This window comes from Cryptotermes secundus, unplaced genomic scaffold (assembly GCF_002891405.2).
Source record: "Cryptotermes secundus unplaced genomic scaffold, Csec_1.0 scaffold430, whole genome shotgun sequence".
Classification (NCBI taxonomy): Eukaryota; Metazoa; Arthropoda; class Insecta; order Blattodea; family Kalotermitidae; genus Cryptotermes; species Cryptotermes secundus.
This window is the reverse complement of record NW_019721010.1, coordinates 593,216-612,872: the sequence shown is the minus strand read 5'-3', so window position 1 is coordinate 612,872 and position 19,657 is coordinate 593,216. Positions and strand designations below refer to the sequence as shown.

Below are 19,657 nucleotides of genomic sequence, written 5' to 3'. Positions count from 1 at the left end.
ACTGCCACGTTTTTGGTGTGTTTGTGTGTGACTTGTAGACGGGTTTTGGATTGGATGATTGGATTTAATGACACCTTATAGGTCCAAACTACAATTAATTATTGCGATGTCGCTATTTCCAAACTTTACAATTTACTGTTACACACAATATTGTCCCCAGTCTTCACTAGTCTTATCCTGGCAACGGATTCATAAGTCTCACTGTAACTGCAGCACACTCTGAGGTCTTCTTTGCACAGCCTAATTTCTTTCTTGTTATTTCTTCTCGATTAATCTGCCAACTGCTAGCTCCTGAGAGACTCAATTTTTTCTGACAACCACTCACTTGGAACTCCGGAACTCAAATCTTCCATCGTCTGTCAACTGCCATATTAAGAGACTCCCTCAGTTCTATGCAACAACTGCCTTAAAATCTCTTTATATAATATCGAGTGGCCCCCACAGAAAACACCACTCTTCTGTTGTCCGCGTTCGCTTCCGCGGGATTGTGTTCAGCCTAGCAAAGGCTGTACGCGTCACATCTCGTATCGTGACACCTCATTTATTTCTGCGTGCGGGTATTTCCTAGTAACGGCTGTTTCTCTGCCTTCACAGTTCTTGCTTTGAGCAAATACGCCACAACACAATGGCTTCTAAAACACTTTTCTTTCCCTTTAGTAATTGAGAGGTCACTGTCGCAGTTAATTAGAATGTCATGGAATTGATCTGCAGTTAAGTTAAGAACTTTTAGAATATTTTAAAATTGTTGTTACTTCCTGTCTGCAACCAGAGATGCTTATCATTGTAACTTTGCTAAAGACTCTGAAATTCTAGACTCTCCTCAAACATGACTCACCATCCGCTTGCTTCAGCCTGTTTGGTTTGTCATCCCAACCATATAACACCAGCAGCACAATTTGTTATATTTTTCTCAGTTTCTCTCATAATGTCTCACAAGTGGAAAATTGTCATCGAAACCCTGTTCTCTAGGTACACGAGTCTTCGTATAAGAATTGACGTTGATACGGCCACATAGTATGTGTGACTATAGACGGGGTTGTGTAGCAACGGTCGCTGTTTACAGAGTCACCGCTTAGCAACGGGAATGTGTATCTCGAGCCGTTTCCCAGAAACGGCCTGGTATATCTGCCCATATTGCTGTCTCTACACGCTGTAATACTGAAGAGAATGTAGATCACAATTTAACGAAGAACAGGAAAGAAAATCGAGTTTTTCTTTATTTGTGGTAGCACATGTAGATGGAGTTCGTGATGTATGGGCAGCAAAGGAAATCATGTTGAGTAGGAAGGAAACCCGGAGACTGCACAAAATTGAAGAAGATATTTTCGTGCCCTTTGTTTTGCACCTTCTTCCTAGGAATTCCTTGACTTTGGACATTCCCCTCCGAAACAAAATCCCACATAACCTTCCACTAATGGAGACAGCTCACAACATTGAATTTTTAAGTTAAGAGACATAAGCTTATGGATTGAGAAGACTCTTATGGAGGTTTACTTGGACGTGCTGTACACAGATCGAGGTAACACAGTAGGATGAAAGGGGATTGTAGATTTTTAAATTTCTCATGAGCTAATAATAATGTTATAAATCAGGAAAGAGTGCTTGAAAACGTCAGGGGATGGAACTTGGTGAATAAGGGTCTTAAATGCTTCCAGTCACGTGCACTGTGGAGGGAGGCACATATTCGAGCTTCCTTCCTTACCGCCACATCTTCCTGAAGAGGGCTCATGAATTTCTGACGTTATGTTATGTGTACCATCACGTGCAAATATGGGCTTCCTTCTTACACCCCACCACATCCGCCCGCCTACATCGTCAGCCATTGCTTACTTCTCTCTGAAATCCGAAGAATCCATCTTAGTTTTCGAAGGAAGCGTAAGATTACGTGTACCTGTACGCGAAAGCAGTTACTTCCGTCAGTCAAATGAGAATGTTTACTCGTGATAAATAGGACATTTATTCCTCTGAGATTATTGGCCGGAATAGATCCTGTATTGCTCGCAGGAAATAAATTTTCATTTTAACGTTGGCCTACTCATAGCACTAATATTCAAAGAAGGGAGATTTAATTTGGACCTCGTGGTTTGTCACGTTTAAGTAAATTTAAGTAAATATGCTTTACTCTGACAGGTGGAAAACTGTCCAATATTGACTAAACTAGAAGTTTTAAAAAACAAACGAAAGATTTTGAACTTAATACTGACTGTCGAAGGAGAGGAGAGCGGTTGGGTCGCGTCATCTGACTGCAGGCGCCTCTCATTCGGTCGATATATCGAGACCCCCCCTTGTAGAGCGTTCTGGAAACCGCTCAGCTGGCACTGAAGGCTAATACGCCCGAGAACCCCCTAGAAATTTCCAAAAGGGTAACGTTTCGATGAAATTTTGCCTGTCAAGTATTGGGAGAGAGAGTTCAATTCAGCTCAGTTCAGTTCAGTACAGCGCAGAACAGCGAGGATGTCAATCAGTGCAGTTAGTGAGAGAGTGACTAGTCAGTTAATCAATCACCAGTCAGTTCAGTGCAGCTGTGAGCAGTCGATTTCATTACAGTGCAGAGAAGCTGACAGAAGAGCGAGAGAAGTGTGACCAATAATGTTGCTGTGAAGTAACAAGTGGACAAAGAACTGATGTCATGAGCATGAATGATTATGGACCATGAAACAGTAACTGTTTCGAGAGTTGATAATTGTTACAAGATATAAAGAAATGGAGTTCCAATTGAAAGAAAGAAATGTCTAGGAATTACAAATTGAACTGTATGAAAGATAGAATATTCAGTAAATATTCTGATTCACGGATTACGTATATAGTGATTTGAAGACACTTGTGACCACGGCTGTGAATCTTATTCGAGCCGCTTAATTACCGCGAGAGAATGGTGATATCACTTGTCTTAGGCACTTTCAGCTATGCCTTGGAAATTTTCTATACTGATCTGTTCAGGAAAGAGTACACGGTGCATTCTTTAATAAAATACGCTTTTCCTATGCTCTAGTTTTCCTAGAACTGATGTCCTTAGACTGAGAAAGGTATGCTTTATCAAAGTCCTTCTCGGCCTTGGTTCATTTGCTGTAACTCCAGAGTGCAGTAGTAGGACTTAACAAGTAATGGGGCATGCGCACAAAATGAATCGTATTACTTTATAAGGCCGGTCACGGTAGCCGAGCGGTCTAAGGCATGTACTGTCTTCGCTCGCTTGGAAACCGGGATCGTGGGTTCGAATCCCACTCAGGGTATGGATGTTTAGTTTGTGTGTGTGCGTTTTTCTGTGTTTGTGTACAGGTAGAGGCCTTGTGACGAGCTGATCACCCGCCCAAGGAGTCCTACCGAATGTGTAAGATCTAGAAAAACTGAAGTGAACGGAGAAGTTCATGGAGGTAGGCCTAGGCCCACTGGGGCTGTAGTGCCAAGGAAAAAAAGAACTTTATAAGTCTCTCCTAGTAGATAGGCTCTACTTTACTCTCATAATAAATTACTGTATCACGAGGAAGATTCGTGTTCATTTGAAACCTAATTACATCAAATTGCTCTAATCGAAGCGATACGACAAGATAAGACAAACTATTATTTCTATTGTCATTGGAATAAAATCTATGTTTGCCACATGCCAACTGGAAAGTATCCCTTCAAAGTGATTGAACTACCACTGCTTCTTGTTTTATGCAGGTGTGAAACTTGGTTTCCAATTTTAAATGGAAAACATAAGGGAGTTCAAAGTGTTTAATGCACCAAATTCGGGAAGTAAATGTGAGTGGAAATAATAGCACAATGAGCAAGTTCACAATTTGGATGCTTCATCTAATGTTGTTCCTGTTCTCCTACCTTGACGGATTATACCGTCTGCTCTGTTCCCATTCAGAATTAGTTCTGAAATTATGCTTCTTATAGACAGTTGGTGGGACTCCTTGAGCAGGTGATCAGCCCGTCGCAAGGCCGTTATTTACAAAGGAAAACACAATCACAAGAAAAAAGCAGACATTCATGCCTAAAGTGGGAATCGAGCCTACGATCGAAGTGTTTAAGCGGAGAATACATTTCGTGTCTTAGACCGAGCGGCCACTGTGGTCAGCATCTAATATTATTAGGTTCATTAAATCGAGGTCATATAGCACACAGAGGAAATTAGAATCCCATGTACTGCTTTTACCGAAAATACACGGCACGGCAGTATGGAAACCTTATTTAAAGAAACAGGGTTGGAGATGTGGACTGGTTTGGATTGTAGGATACAATTGGAAGGTTTTATAACCACTGCAATGAAATTTCTGGTTCCATAAAAGTGATGATTTGACGAGATGTGCAACTATCAGTTTCTGAAGGGAGACTCTGTAACTTGTAGTAGTCGGAGTGTGCGATGAGAAACTATTCTAGGGCAGATTGTACGGTAATATTTGGCTCTGCGGTAATGATTATAGCTTGTTATTGGGAGTTGCAGGATTCGCAACTCGGCCGACTGCCGGCTGAAACAGAAATAGACAGCAAACAGAAACGGAAATATATATATATATTTCTGTTTTATGCTGAGCAAATATGAGAAATGCATACAAACTTTAATCGGAAAATCTGCGGAAAGTGGCCGCATGTAAGACAAATACTTAGAAAGAAGATAATATTAAAGAAGTTCTTACGAATAAGTACGTAATTTTGGAATACGTGTAGGCGTACCTGCCACCGGTTATGGGCAGTGCTTCCACGACGTAACAAACACTAGCTGCAACAAAGTACATCTTTATGCAGCTCTACTACTTTTCATTAAATCAAGAGGGTGAGATAGGCGGAATACGTAGCACGGGTGGGAAGTTGAAACATGAGTAAAAATTCAGTCGGAAAATTTTAAGGGAAGAATCTATTTACGGCATGCACTTATAAATAGGAACATAACGTTATAACTGATCTTAGGAAATCTGTTAGGTTATGGTATAAATTCATCTGACTCAGCAGGATGGTCAACTGATGGAGCTTTGTGTGCACAGTAACGAAATTTCTGATTTCATATAAACTCGAAACTTCTTGACCGGCAGAGAGAATTTATAAATTTTTCAGAGAAGATCCTACATCATATCTGTCCGCTCTGTCTTTCTTAGGGCACTTGTCTCAAATTCACAGCACAACGCATGACGCTGGCTTCTTATTCCTTCACTTGGAGCAAGTGATGTACAGAAAATGAGACAGCTCTTAATGCTAAAATTAAAACGGCATTCGCCTGACACGAGAACCAAGAGAACAGTAACAGCTTATGTTTTTAACTGGCTTGTATAGAGAAAACAGTGTCAGTAATTTTGAATAGCAGCATCTGAAAGGAAACATCTGTACGAAACACATGTGAAGTGCCTCGTGTGTAGAAAGAACCTGCGAGCATGTTTGGGAAACATGTACTTCATGATCTAGTACACGCAATTGCCAGCTGCGTTCGTTAAGCATATTTGCTGTCTATTTGGCTATTTACCCCTATGTAAATTGTGCATTATTATGTATTAGTATGGCTCAAGATAAGAATTTAGTGAAAGTTTCCAATACCGAATTTTTAGAAATCTGTATAATGGTCATAATGCTGACAGTATGTGATGAGCTAACAGGCAGACCTTTCGGTAAATGTATGCAAAGACCTCTATCATAAAATGTGACGCATATACCTATTGATAAGCAATGACTCAGTGTACACGTTTCGGCGAACACACACCAACAGGATCTGTATTCTCTGTGGACTGTGCTACAGCGCGTTGCTAGGTAACACATCAATACTCGAAAAGAGAAGACGGCGTTTTCCATGTGGACCGACCCGAGACTATATAATTAGGGTCTGCTTGTAGCTAGGAGGATTAGAGAATTGGAATTGGAGTTCAGAAGTTGTAAGAGAATTGTTGTGGAAGAACAAGAGTCAAGAGAATGGGAATACAGCGGCGCACAAAAGAGTATAACACAGAAGACAGAATGACAATTGAGATCAGTTGTCAGTAGGAGATAGCCACGGGAAGTTAGTAGTTGAAGAATTAGAAGTCAGCCTGTGAAGACTTATTTTGTGATTAGGAGATTTACTAACAGTGAGACGCTTTTACTTCCGTTACCAGGACACGACTAGTGATAAATAAGAATTGTAGTGCGTGTGTAACGGTGAACTGTAAAAATGTGTAAATCAGCGATAGCGCTGTATTGCTTGTAAGCACGAGTTGGTTGTATAAGACGTCAATAAATCCAATCCAGAACCTGTTGTTATTCGTCACGGCACCCCGGATACTTGACAATATTATCTAAATCCGTCCAGCGGTTCCCCAGTTGTGAGAAAACACAAAAAAAGAATATTTTTTTTATTATTTCAACATACGCAAGGCCTACGGAAAGAGTGAAGTTGACATAAAACGCTTCTTTCAACTTTCCCTGGAGCGTCTGTCTGAAATATGTTTTGTTCCGGTAAATATTTAGTGCGTTATGCTCGAAGTGCACCTAGAAATGCAGTCAGGCCTTCCTGTAAGGTATCCGTGATCTTTATCAAAACTGGAGTTGCCGACAACTTTTAGTGAGTATTTCCCCATCAAGAACATGAGTTCAGCATTTAGGCGCTGATATTAGGCAACAATCTGATGGACATAAACTCCGCGTAAGATATGCCTCTTTTCACTTTATAAAGAAGAATAGAAAACAAGACAGGTGTACTCTAATGGAGCACACATATTTCCTAAAGTGCATTTTTGCAGGTACTGTAGGTACAGTGCTCACAGCAAATTTAAGTATTGTGACATGTCAGTCCATTGTACTAGTAGCGACTCGTAAACAGACGTCTCCTAAGCAGCGTAGACATATGTTTCCTGCACAACAGAGGTGTCGTTGTCATGACAACGGAGGGACTAACTGTTCGTCTCGGTGTCCTCTAGTCGGTACGCCAAGCCGATATGAAACAGAGAGCATTCGTGAAGAGACAGAAGTGAGAGGAGGGTCCAGAAGACCAGAGGCACAAGATGCAGACATCAGCGAGAGCAGTTGAATGTGTGAATTATTGTAACAGAGTGTAAATGCGTTAGTAACGTACAAAAACCTAATCATCAAACCTAGAATCCACAATTATTTGTCGCGGAAACCCCAGACACGTGACAGTATATAGCTGCGATTGCAAAGATCGTTAGAGCAGCAAAAATAACAACATCTTAAGTCAGTTTTAAATTCTTTGTGACGTACAGAACTGAGCAGGTGTGCAGGACTAATGGGAATTCACATAACAACCATACGGAGTCTGTTAAAGTTTAGCGAGCTGATTTTTGATAATGCAGCCAAGACCAAAAAGGGACTAACAACTAAAAACAGGTAAATTTGTCGGGAAATCCATATTTTGAGCCATACTGACTCATAATAAATTTTAACTTTATTTAAAATTTTAAATTAAAGTTTTCACATATATCATTTACCTTGAAATTAAGCTGACTGAAGATTAGATATTCTCGCAGTATCGGATGCTGAACTGTCTCGTCTGTGAGCTATTACACTCAGCCCAAAAGAGTATTATCCCATCCTCGGAACACAATGATACACTCAGTGTGGATTGCCAGCTCCGGTGAAATGTGCCTTGAACGTGACGTTGGATATCTGCTATTGTGGAGTACTTCTGAGGCTTCTGAGCAAGTTGTTTTCAGAAACAACGTCTGTCATTTTTTCGCTGTTGGCAAATGAACTGTTGGTCATAAGAAGCTAAACAGCCTCCTTCAACGACGTTCAGAGCTGAAAGTGAAACAAATCTTGCCAGTTTACTGGCTAGAGCTGAATACTTCGGAAAGGGAACGACCGACCCTTTTATAATATTTTAAAGTCAGAACTTCAGATGTTAAAATGTTATACTTCAAGATCTGTAATGTAGATGAAACTGCAACAATGATCAATTTTCATTTCGTGCATCCTGTTGTGTTCTTATATACAATTCTTTATTGGAGTCCATCGTAACACAACAACATAACGGTCAAGGTTACCATTAGCTTAGCTACATGTTTCGGTTTTTAAAGCCAACACCAGGCAAAATACATGATTACTATATACACACACTATTGAACTGCAATTTCATTGTGATAGTAGAGCTGGATACTTGATAATTGTTGCATTATAAAATAGAAGGTATAAAAATAAAAATAAATTTGAACTTATTGTAAAACGAAAGTTTGGAGTAAAATATGTTTAAAAATTCATGTGATATTGCATATCATGAAGTGTTGTTGCAATCTTGTTATATTCCCGCTGACATAGCGGTATATTCTAGACTTGAACACGTACAGTAAACTGCTTGGAGGCCCGTGGTATAGATGTGGTATTATTTGACATTAATTGTTTGGCCGGTGCCTCATCTTACAATGTACTTTGTCCGTCCTGTTGGGAACTCGGTTCGGTCATCTAAGTATCTTAATCAATTTTTCATTGAAATTCTTACTTTTCTATATTGGAGATCTTTGCATAACATTAAGTTTTCTTATTTTTAGCCGTATTGATCGGCTACAAAGCCTACTTTACACATAAAACCATAATGGACATATCTAAGTCACTTGAACGGTCGCAAGCTTGACCACCGCCAAGTTTAAGCCTCTTATATTTCCTGACCTATTTTTCACTTGTCTTGCTTATAAAATCCCGTCACGGACCGCACAGAAAACACCGTTCCTCTGTTGCAGTGCAATTTTTGCCGTGGAAGCATGCTTGTTTGCGGAGCCGCTACTTAACAACGGCTGTTTTATAGTTGTTTATTTCGCGGTCGTTGCCTAACAACGGGTCTACATGCCACAATATGGTTCAGTTCTAATCTCTCTTTTTTCCGCTTACAGTTATCTTCTCTTTTCTTTCTCCTCCTCTTCAATTATTCCTCATGTTCTTTGTCCTGTAGCGGAGCTGAGTCTGTAGTCTGCATAAGCTAGTTGCAGTTAAGTTTATTTAAATTTGTTTTTCTGGCTGCAGCTTCATTTCCATTGCCACTATCAGCTACAACATTTCGTGTTCGTGAATTGCTGTCATCCGAAGACCAGGAACAGGAGACGATACTTTTATTATTAACATCGAGTCGCAGAGAGAGAGAGAGAGAGAGAAGTTACGGGGCTCTCTGCATAAGAGGCGCCATATCGGCACGTTCTGCAAGTCTCCCGGAGCGAACACATATCACAAGTTGCTGCCGTAGCTTCACAGAAATGCGCATGAATTGCTAACACACCATAAGACTCTTGTCTTTGAGAAATATTCACAATCTCTGCAACTTTAGGACAAAGCGCAATGATCCCCTGGTGCAATATTCTTTGTCCCTTTTTCGTTTGCTGAATTCTACTTCCTGTTTGTTCACCTTTGAAATTCAACCCACGTTCCTTCCATATGGATGCCTACTTAAAGTACGACGCACTCTTAAAGACGACTAGGCTAAGGGCTGGACGTCCAAGGAGTTGGGGTTCGATACTGGGTAGGGGCAAGGGATTATTTTTCTCCACAACCTCCAGACTGGCTCCGGGGTCCACCCAGTCCGCTGTACCGGAGGCTGTTTTCCCAGGGGTAAAGTGGCAGGGGCGTGAAGCTGACCAGTAACTTCCACCTAGTGCCGAGGTTAGGAATGTTAGAGCTATACCTCCATACGCCTTCATGGTATAGTGTTTAATTAATTAAGACCAGTGATAAATTTGCCTTTATCTTTTACCCTTTCAGATGAATTAGACAAAGTTTAGATATGTATTGATGTTTCATGCCAGAAATGTTGGTAAAGATCTACTAGACGGCGTCTCCAAGGTCAGAACTTCGAACCCCACCATTGACATTCTAGCCGGTTGACTATAATGCGAGCAGTCGGTGAATTCCCCGTTCGCTTTTCTTCTGCGAATGACACGTGACATCGCTCGACGAATACCAAAGCCTAGCTTTAGAGCTGCGTTGCTATTTCTCCTGGTCTCTCCACTCCTGTCACTCGTTTCCGGCTACAGCATCACCTCACTCGCCATCACGTGCCAGCAAGCTTCTCTTAAGGTACCCACGAAAAATAAAGTTCAAATTAAATTATCATATTATTCTGGACGAATAAATAACAAGAAGTTCTTAGAAGAACTAATCGTCTACTTTCCTTTCACTGTAACTTTAGCATCTGATAAGGAGGATAGGAAGAAAACTTTAACATGTATGCCTAATGAAGTCAGTAAAACAATAGATTTTGGGAGGCTGCAGTGTTGGTATTACTGATGGGTGAGATTGTTTAGGTACACCGTTGATATGGCCTCAGATGGAATCATATACGAGTACATACCAAGTTGCATGAAGACTGATGCTGGTGTTCAAGCAATATTAAGGTTTAGCCTAAACAATTTTAGAGGCTGTAATGTTGGTATTACTGATGTGAGGGATTTATTAGTTACACCGTTGAGGTGAGGTTAGTTCAAAAGTTAATGAGGGAGGATACACATACAAACACACACACAGACAGGTAGGTGATTGCAAAAATTTACTCTTATTTTTTCAAAATAAGGAAAGTACACTAAAAATGAAATTCGCAAGCCAGACTTCTAGTATAGATATTCCGTATCAAGTTTCGTTCCAATTGTAGAATTTGTGCCCTTCACAGCGGTGGTTATGAAGAGTTCTGTCTTCTGGGATATAACGACGTACAGCCCGTTGAAAGTTAGAAGACATGTCGCTTCCATCTTCAGGGTTAAATAATAAGCCAAGCAGGAAACCAGCGTCAAAACAGATGGCAAGCATATTTATGAAAATAATCCCAATTGCAACATAGTGTACCATTTTGGCGCCAAGCATTGCTACTAAACCTAAACGCGTATACCGGGAGTGCAATAAATTTGTAGTGGAAAGATATTGGTGAAAATATTCGTTAGTGATGTACGTAAACACAATTAAATATTTTCGTTCAAGATAATTTGAATAACATGATCACATATGTAAATAATTCCATGATGCATCGGTCTCCTTTAGACGCTTGTAGTCACTAAGTTTGTCAAGAAGTTTCCCATTTTTTCAGAACCAAAAAATACGTATATTGCCGTTTTCACAAATCTGCCACTGGACACTCCTGGTTCGATTTAATCAAATCTCTCTGAAATTAATTTTGGTCAGAAAGGCTTGTGAACGGTTTATTGGTTATTTGACAGCTCTAATCGCAAGGCCATAGCCTTGTCCTCGCCGCTTCTAAATAAGGGGGCGTAGTTCGTTTCAAACATATCAACAGGAAACAAATTAAGGCGAAATCAATGGACGAGGCGTTGCCGCTCACACAGGCACTCGCTTCAATGGCTCTGTGTTCTATTATGAACTATCCTGGAAATTGCGCTAATCCAGCGATGTGCGTGTACGGCATTTTTAGCGCATTACAGACAAATCCTTTCGGAGCATATTATTCGTTCTTTGCACTGTGATCATGAAGTGAATGTGTAATGGAGTGGTCACCGATCTATCTGTGCACCTGGCCATTCACAGTGGCCGCGCGGTCTAAGGTAAGAACTGTCTTCGTCCGGTCAAACACTGGGATCGTGGGTTCGAATCCCACTCGAGGCATGGATGTCTGTATGCGCTTATTCTGTGTTTATGCTGTCCTGTGCCCGTAGAGGCCTTGAGACGAGCTCATCCCCCGTCCAAGGAGTCCTACCGACTGTGTAAACAGATCAAGAAACCGAAAAAGCGGTCAGGGCCGAATCAAGGGCTGTAGAGCCATAGATAGATAGATAGACAGACAGACAGGCAGACAGACAGACAGGCAGGCAGACAGTCAGACAGGCAGGTAGACAGACCGACAGATAGATAGATCTCGTGCATGTTCCATTTCCAAAATTCGGCTACAGTTAGTAAGGAAGGCCTGCACTCGGATACCTCACATGTGTTTGGGACAGGATAATCTTAGTCTCCAGCTCCTGCTCTGTCATTATCATCATCTTCTTCAGATCTTCACCTCCTCTTCTTTCTTCTCTTCTGCTTTATAATCCACGGAATCCTGATGGCTGTCGCTATGGTAATGAAGCTGAGATAGTTTTGTTGGCTTGGCTATCCAATTACTTCATCGTGTTAAATTTTCAATTCTGAAAAAGTAAATATGAACTACCGCTCCGTTTGTTGTTCTGTATGGTCGTAAAGCCTGACCTTCTACATTAAGCTAAGAGCATAGGCTGAAAGACGTGCTGGGATATTTTACCCGGTAACGAGATCAGACTATAGGCTGGGCAACCTAGTAATCAGAGTTCGATTCCAGGAACGGAGGAGAAAATGTTCTCTTCACCATAACGCCATTAATGGTATCTGCTGTGTGTAGTGTGACGCGATTCCAGGTGGGGCGGCTAGGCAGTATTCAGCACAGAAATTGGATGAACCGGAGCTCATTACAGCGTCACGTTCCGGTATATTGGGGCCTGGGCCGATCATTCAAGTCCTTCTCTTCCACCATCGCCTTCCTGATCCATTCCTACTTTACACTGCCTCTCCCAACAAACATACGGCTACTTAAGCGCTGTGAAACTGCGTGATTCTCATGCATGGAAATCCATTTTCAGTGATAGAACACCTGAGCTCTGATGGAAACTTTTCGAATCTCGCCAGGGGAACCGTTTAATCTGAGTAAGATTACACGTGGTGTCCTCCAGTAAGTCCAGAATATCCAGGACAATACCGTCAAATATGCCAGGACCACTTAAAAATCATTTTTGCTACCCCTAAATATAATATCCAAATGGGATCAATAATACCGGGAGATATCTTGCTAAATTCCGTGGCTTGACTCCGCAGGCGAACTATACCGACCGAGCGACCGCCGCTTGTCGGCGAAGTTAGTGCCAACTTTAGCGGATAGAGGGTGTCGCGTGGTCAGCGCAACGAATACCCACGGCCGTTAATTTCGGTTTTCTAGACCGGAGCCGCGATTTCCTTGAATTGCTCCACAATTTTTCTCACTAGGCTGAGTGGACCTCGTTCCAGACCCACTATTTCTCAGAAAGTCTGGTAGCGCCGGGATTCGAATCCGGGACATCTGGATCTGCAACCAGAAACTTTGACCACTAGACCACAGAGGCGGTAGACAAGAATATTTTATGGACGTGTTATGCATACGTAAATGTATTTACATTTTTGTGTACCACCGTCTGCATAATTTGTATAATTTTATAAAATGTATGAAAACTGTTTGTTCAGAATATTTCTACAGTAAATGGCACATCTCATTTCAGCGATAAACTGAAATACATGTTTCTTTGTCTTAACATATTATTTTTCGAACGAACGACTGTAGGCCTACTAAAATTTTCAACAAACTTATAAAGTTGAAATGCTGATCCTGTTGAATATTTTGATGTTTTAAAGGAAAGCATATCCAAAGTTATAAATTATGTAAGTATTTTCTATAGCTCCCGGTACTGTTAAACACAACCACAGGTTCAAGTCCCGCTGCTGGTATACGAGCTCTTATATCTCTCATTACAAAAAAAAATGATTAATACAATACCGTAATTGTAGACACTTTTACACGTAATTGCGTGAGGCTTTCCCCTATTTTACGTATGTAACTTCAAAAGCTTTTTAATTTTCGTATGGCTTTTTTCACTCTCTGGAATAATTATTATACAAACATTCGTATATAGTTTAATTATAAAAAGAGTAGAGCTCTTTTTGAGAAGATTGTCGTTGCTCAGCTTCTCAAGTCGAACCCGAAGATATAACACTGTGCTCAAAAAGCGCGCCGCTGGGCCATATCTTGACATAGAACCAAAGACACACCTTCACACTTTTTTCAAATACGTTTTAATATTATGTGTGTTCAGCCCAGACATGTTTATGTCAATCTCATTGTTTGTATCTATAGAATGTTCTTTTCCTTCATTCCTCTTAGACATTTTAGTTTCAAGTCTCACATTTTAAACATTTCCCTTCCTGCTGTTCAGTTTCTGCAGTTTCTGTTCTTTCGTCTTGTAATTTAGGGTTCTTTGCCAAGCAAAGCTTTAATCTGCTGTAACTCATACTGAACTCGACTTTTGTCTAATGTTTTAAAATTTTATATAGTGTTCGCAAAGACCTGCCGATGTCAACACTTAACCGAAATCTTCCAAAGCAGCAGATATTCGAATTAGTGAAGGGAAAGTTGCCGAGCACTACAAAGTCTACGCGTAGTTTATGACAAACGTGTTTTCAGGTCGACGGTGTGAAACAGAATTTTAAAAACGTACGTGCTCAAGCACGTTGGCTTTGTCAACATGGAATTGATTTACGTGCGAGCACTTTTAGTGCTAATTTTTTTCGAACAAATATATTACTTTCTACACATTTGTTTTATTTCAATTGTTTATTATTATGTGTGTCTACGAAAAACTATCCTGCAAGCGACACAAAGCACGAAGGAATAGCAAGAGCGTATTTCTCAGCTGCTAAGAATTCAGGGCAAGAAAGCTAACAGTTACATTCACAGTACGTGAATTGTCAGGTGTTACCTTGTTTCAAGGTCCAAACTGTCTTTTCTTTAAATGGAACTACGTAAAATGAACCATTTTCTTCTTGTGTATCCTTTGCAAACATTTCATATTCATTTGGTTTATTCTGAGATGTAATTGTGTTTATTTCTGTTTTATTCTAAAACGAATATTGAATAGCTCTGCAATGAATATTACTGTTGAAAGTAATAATAAATAAATCATGAAACACGTTATTCATAAATCTTCTGCCCTCAGAACATAAAGTGTGAAGAAATAATCAGTTTATGTCTGGTGGTCCGTCTAACTTCCCACAAGTTTCATTTCCCCAACTTCACCAGGTTTAGATGTAATTTTATATGAAATACCTTCACTGAAATCATTGCACATTTCATTTGAGTCCGTCCGGTCCACTATAAACTCTACCTAAAATCGAACCAAAATTGATTTCCACTGAACATTTGATACGTAACTCCGGATCAAAAAGTAAATTCATACAATATTATTTTGGTATGTTTCATTACGAGAAAATAATTTTATTTAATATGTACTAGTGTGGTATAAATTTAAAGAGATACTGACACCATGAAATGTAGTCCTTAAAAGTTATCAGTCGAACAGCTGGTCGTTAAATTGCCTGCCTTACAAAGGATCGTACTGTTAAGTTATTAGTATCCTTGCCTTTCCCAGGAGGAACTTGAAAACATTACGAAAACAGTTTGCTAGTTTTTCTTTTAGTTTCTTGGGGTGGGGTGAGAATGAGTCCAATTTGTGCGTAGGCCACTAATTGGCCTATTGTACCAGTTCCGGATGATAGATGATGATGAACGTGGAGCAGTCAGTGGAATGAGAAGTGGCAGGGGAAACTGAAATATTCGGAGAAAACCAATCCAAATGCCACTTTGTCCACCAAAAATCCCACGTGCCCTGACCTGGGCTCCAACCCGGGCCGACGCAGTGTGAAGCCAGTTACTAACCGCCTGAGCTATGGCACGGCCAACAGTTAGCTAAGTAAATTGTTCTCAGGGCGGAGATTCGAACCCGGGACTCCGAATACGAAACCTGAGTGCTAGTCACTCGACCGCGACCTTCTCTACAAGCGGGGGCCGTGGGTGGGGGCAAGCCACGGTAGCGATACGAATGGACAAGCAGTGTGTGGTGTTAATTTGCAGCCATTTCAACAGTGCGCCTATTGGTCCGTACGTACGTAAAGTTCGCCGAGGGAAACGAATTTCTGTTCCACTGAAGTCCTGACACAGGCCTAGTGTGTGTGTTAACCACTTCAAAGTCGTCGTCAAGCCCATTCTCCAATATTCCGAAGAGAGGTATGAGGACTCTGTGTTAATATATTTGTGGCACTGTAGTTCTGTACACGGCATCACGTATCATATCTGCTTTTCTATATATGTTAAGACAGGAGAATATATATTCTTGTAGGGATAGACGAATGATCATGAAAGAGGCACAGGCTTTTTCGTACATACGAAAATTCTCGTAAAAGAACTCGGCTGCTCTCTAAAAACATAAGGACTAGAATATACAAAACTACTACGAATCTTGCCTGTGGTTCTGTATGGGTGTGAAACTTGGTCTCTGCCATTGAGGGAGGAACATAGACTGAAGGTGTTTGAGAACAGGGTGCTGAGGAGAATATTTGGATCGAAGAGAAATGAAGTGACGGGAGGTTGGAGAAAACTACATAATGGGGAGCTTCATAACTTGTATTCTTCACCAAGTATAATTAGAATGATCAAGTCAGGGAGGATGACATTGCCAGGGTATGTAGCACGAATGGGGGAGAGGATGAATGTATATAGGATATTAGTGGGAAAGCCAGAAGGAAAGAAATCACTGGGAAGACTAAGACGTAGGTGGGTGGACAATATTAAAGTGGCTCTCAGAGAGATAGAATAGGATGGTATGGATTGGATTGATCAGGATAGGGACAAGTGGAGGGCTCTTGTGAACACGGTTATGAACTTTCGAGTTCCATGAAATGCTGGGAATTTCTTGAGTAGTTGCACAATAGGCGGCTTCTCAAAAAGGGCTCAGGTCCATGAGTGAATTTATATGTGTTAGGACTAGGTAAAGCTACATCCGTGGGCCCAGTTGTGTTTTTCCAAATGAGGGTTCTGTTATGTTCACTAACGAATCTGTGTACATGATCTGGTATTTTAATTTGCTACTTGTGACAAAATAGGAAGCCGACTGATAACCGTATTCGTAATTTCCATTAACGTTTGCCAGATGACATCCAGAATCATACACTTACAAGCCTTTTTCTTATTCTTGAGCTTAATTTTTACGGTCTTTGATGTAGTATTTTTTTATTGCTAGTGGGGTGGAACTAAGTCCCTTGTACTGCGGCCACTTCTGGCTTATTGTACCAGCCCAGATGTAGATAGTCACGTGTATGAGTTCTTATTGACGGGGTTTGGATTAATGATCGGATTTATTTAACGCTTACAGAAAGTAACTACGACAGTCTCACTGTGCTTCATACTCCAAAGATCACTGTAACTACAGCAACACATAAAGTCTTCTCAGACTTCCCTAGCCGTTGCTCAGTAGCGGCTTTCAACGCCGGACGTTCCACTTTATCTAGGTTCCCGAAATATCCCCGGTCTCAACTACTACTTTCTAGCAGCAACAGCTCAGAAATACTGAACCACAGCATTCTTCTAACTCACTCACTCACCCACTCACAAACCAACTCACTCCACTCTAGTGACTGACTCCCAGGCTGGTGGCCATCTCACACCAACTATTATGACTGCCCTGCAGCTTCCAGATTGTCCCGCTTATAACATCTCGGCACGGACCTCGTAGAGATCATCGCTTCTCATTGTTGTAGTTCGATTGTTATCTAGACGACCGCGCAGAAAACACAATTCCTCCGTTGCTCTTTGCTGGCCGTTGCCTAGCAACGGGTCTACATGCAGTAGTTTCTGTCCGTACATCACATGCCGGACGTGCTGAAGGTGGGTGGTGTGATGTGAGGTGACCTCGGATGCCATGGCCTTCACAAAGAAACAATGAATGTCACTCGACTGTTTGATTCAGGAGGCAACCCCCTTCCCAACACAAAGAATAAAATATACCACTTTATCACGCTGTCCCGTACTGTGTGAAATCCGTCCAAACTCCTGCGCAGGTTGTTGTTAAGTAAAAATTACATGACGTCAACTTACGATAACAGTAGTCGCTGTCTGGTAAGTGTTCCAGGCTGAACTCATAAGGCTGCTATCTTCAGAGACAGGTGTCTGAGGCTGCACACTTTCTGTTCGTGATATCATACGTAGGTAATGCACATTTATAATCCAATTTTACTCGTAAAATGCATTTTAGATCATGAGCTGGTATGCTAAGTTAGTGCGCAGATCGAATCCTGGTCGAATCGTAATTCCTTAATTCTTGTAAATTTAAATATTTTACAGATGATGATGATGATGATGATTATTATTATTATTATTATCATTATTGTAGTAGTAGTAGTAGTAGTAGTAGTAGTGGTAGTAGTAGTAGTAGTAGTAGTAGTAAAATTTATCTTTGGGAGTAACTACTATTTAATTAAATGAAATTAAACACTATTTAATTAATCATATGTACCGAGCCAATTCATTACGTACCATTTTATTGGCAAATTAATTTCCGATTTATTGACTTATTTTTTTTAGCGGTAAGCCTATTGAGTCTGCGGAAGTATTGGAATTGCTTTACCAAATAATGAATGGACATAGTGTGTACATTTTTGCGTAGAGTCAGTGACCGAATGCAACACAGAACCTTACAAGAAGAGGATGTTCTAATGTGTTGTTCGCTCCTCAGGTCTGTAGTATAGTTTGTCGTGTATTAGTAACAATTACAAGGCAAGGGAAGTTGCCAAAAGCTGGTACAGATGTTCCCAGATGCATTCTAGCAGCTGGGTTTCATAAAGTCATGGATCGCTAAGGAAGCAAATGGATTAAGAATGCCATCTTCTGGGATGTGGCGCCGTGTAGATCTTGTGTGAACCGATGTTTCTGAAGAACGTATCGCCTCCATCTTCAAGGTAGAGAAATCTGCGAGCAGGAACCAGCGTGAGCAGGTAGCTGCAGGTGGCTATGTGGCTTCCAATAGCAGAAAGTTTGTACCAGGCAGAGAAAACCGATCAGTTATTTCAAAAATGAAAATGCGGATACACATATACGCACACAGACGGCACAGCGCTCCCGCTTCCTTGGATTTACTTCTCTTTACGCTGTTGTTTCTTTTTTAACTTCTTTGTTTATTGTTTCTTCATTTATTTTCTTATACTCCTTTCTAATTTTCTGTTCTGAATTTTCATTTTTAGCCCAATTTTCTCATTTTGAAAAATAAGAAAAAAGGCTCATGAAATCGCCTTGCTGTCTGCGTTCCCCTCTGTGTCTGTCCATCTGTATGTGTATCCTCCCTAATTTTTAGGATTTTGAGGCTTATGATGTCACATTTCTATCTGTCTGTGTATCCACCCCTAATGCACGTTAAAAGACTTGAGATCACCTCGCTGTGTGTTTGTTTGCTGCCTCTTACTTTTTGGGTTTTCTTTGCGGTCCGTTTCTTGTCCAAGAAAAGTACTCTATTAGTTATTCCCAGAACTTTTTGTTTATCATTTTCACTCCTCTTTCCATCCTTTTCTCACCCATCCCTTCTGGCTCTTTTATCTATCCATCTATCTATCCATCTATCTATCTATCAATCTATCATTCTTTCTTCCTCGCGTGTTTATGATTCCCTGCAGGCCTAAGTTGTGCGGTGAGTTCCCTTTCTCCGGCTCGTTTATCTTGAATATGGCTTCTTGAATTGCTGGAAGCGATATCTCGATAGTGCGTCTTCAGGAGATAGCAACGCGTTCACTACTCGGAACACTTCCTGTAACTGACCATCTACACTTATCACAGCCTCAAACACGAGAAGATTCTAAGCACGAACTTTGGCATTTTATGTTTATTTTCTTTAGTTACTAGAGACAGGATGTTATTCCAAGATCGGCCAAAATCTGTTTATCTACTGCTCTGAAAGATGAAGACTGCAGTATCTTGGAGTCTGGCCATTCTCTCCCGTCATGAGGGCTTCAATGTAGAAAATAGAATCGCCAAACCACTGTGTATATGGTTATTTGAAAACCCGATTGGGTTTTGTGCGCAGATGAGTGTAACATGTCTCTTTTGGCTAAGAGAATAAAGAGTTAGTAACAAGAAGTAAGTACCCTTAACTTGCCCTCAGAAGCCATCACACACCCCCGCCTTCCAGTC

General features: G+C 40.8%; 1 protein-coding gene across 4 annotated transcripts in view; it reads left to right on the top strand.

Moving 5' to 3' along the window:
• LOC111875080 (protein NDRG3) overlaps positions 1 to 19,657 on the top strand; it is a 208,894-nt gene that overhangs the window by 15,009 nt on the left and 174,228 nt on the right. The window contains exon 1 of one of the 4 annotated variants that reach the window (XM_023871174.2): positions 15,596 to 15,709. The exons of 2 other annotated variants lie outside the window; for them this stretch is intronic. The gene's annotated coding sequence lies outside the window, so the exon portion shown is untranslated. Of the gene's footprint in view, positions 1 to 15,595; positions 15,710 to 17,622; positions 17,687 to 19,657 lie in introns of those variants that run through there. One more of the 4 variants, XM_023871180.1, reaches the window with a different exon arrangement.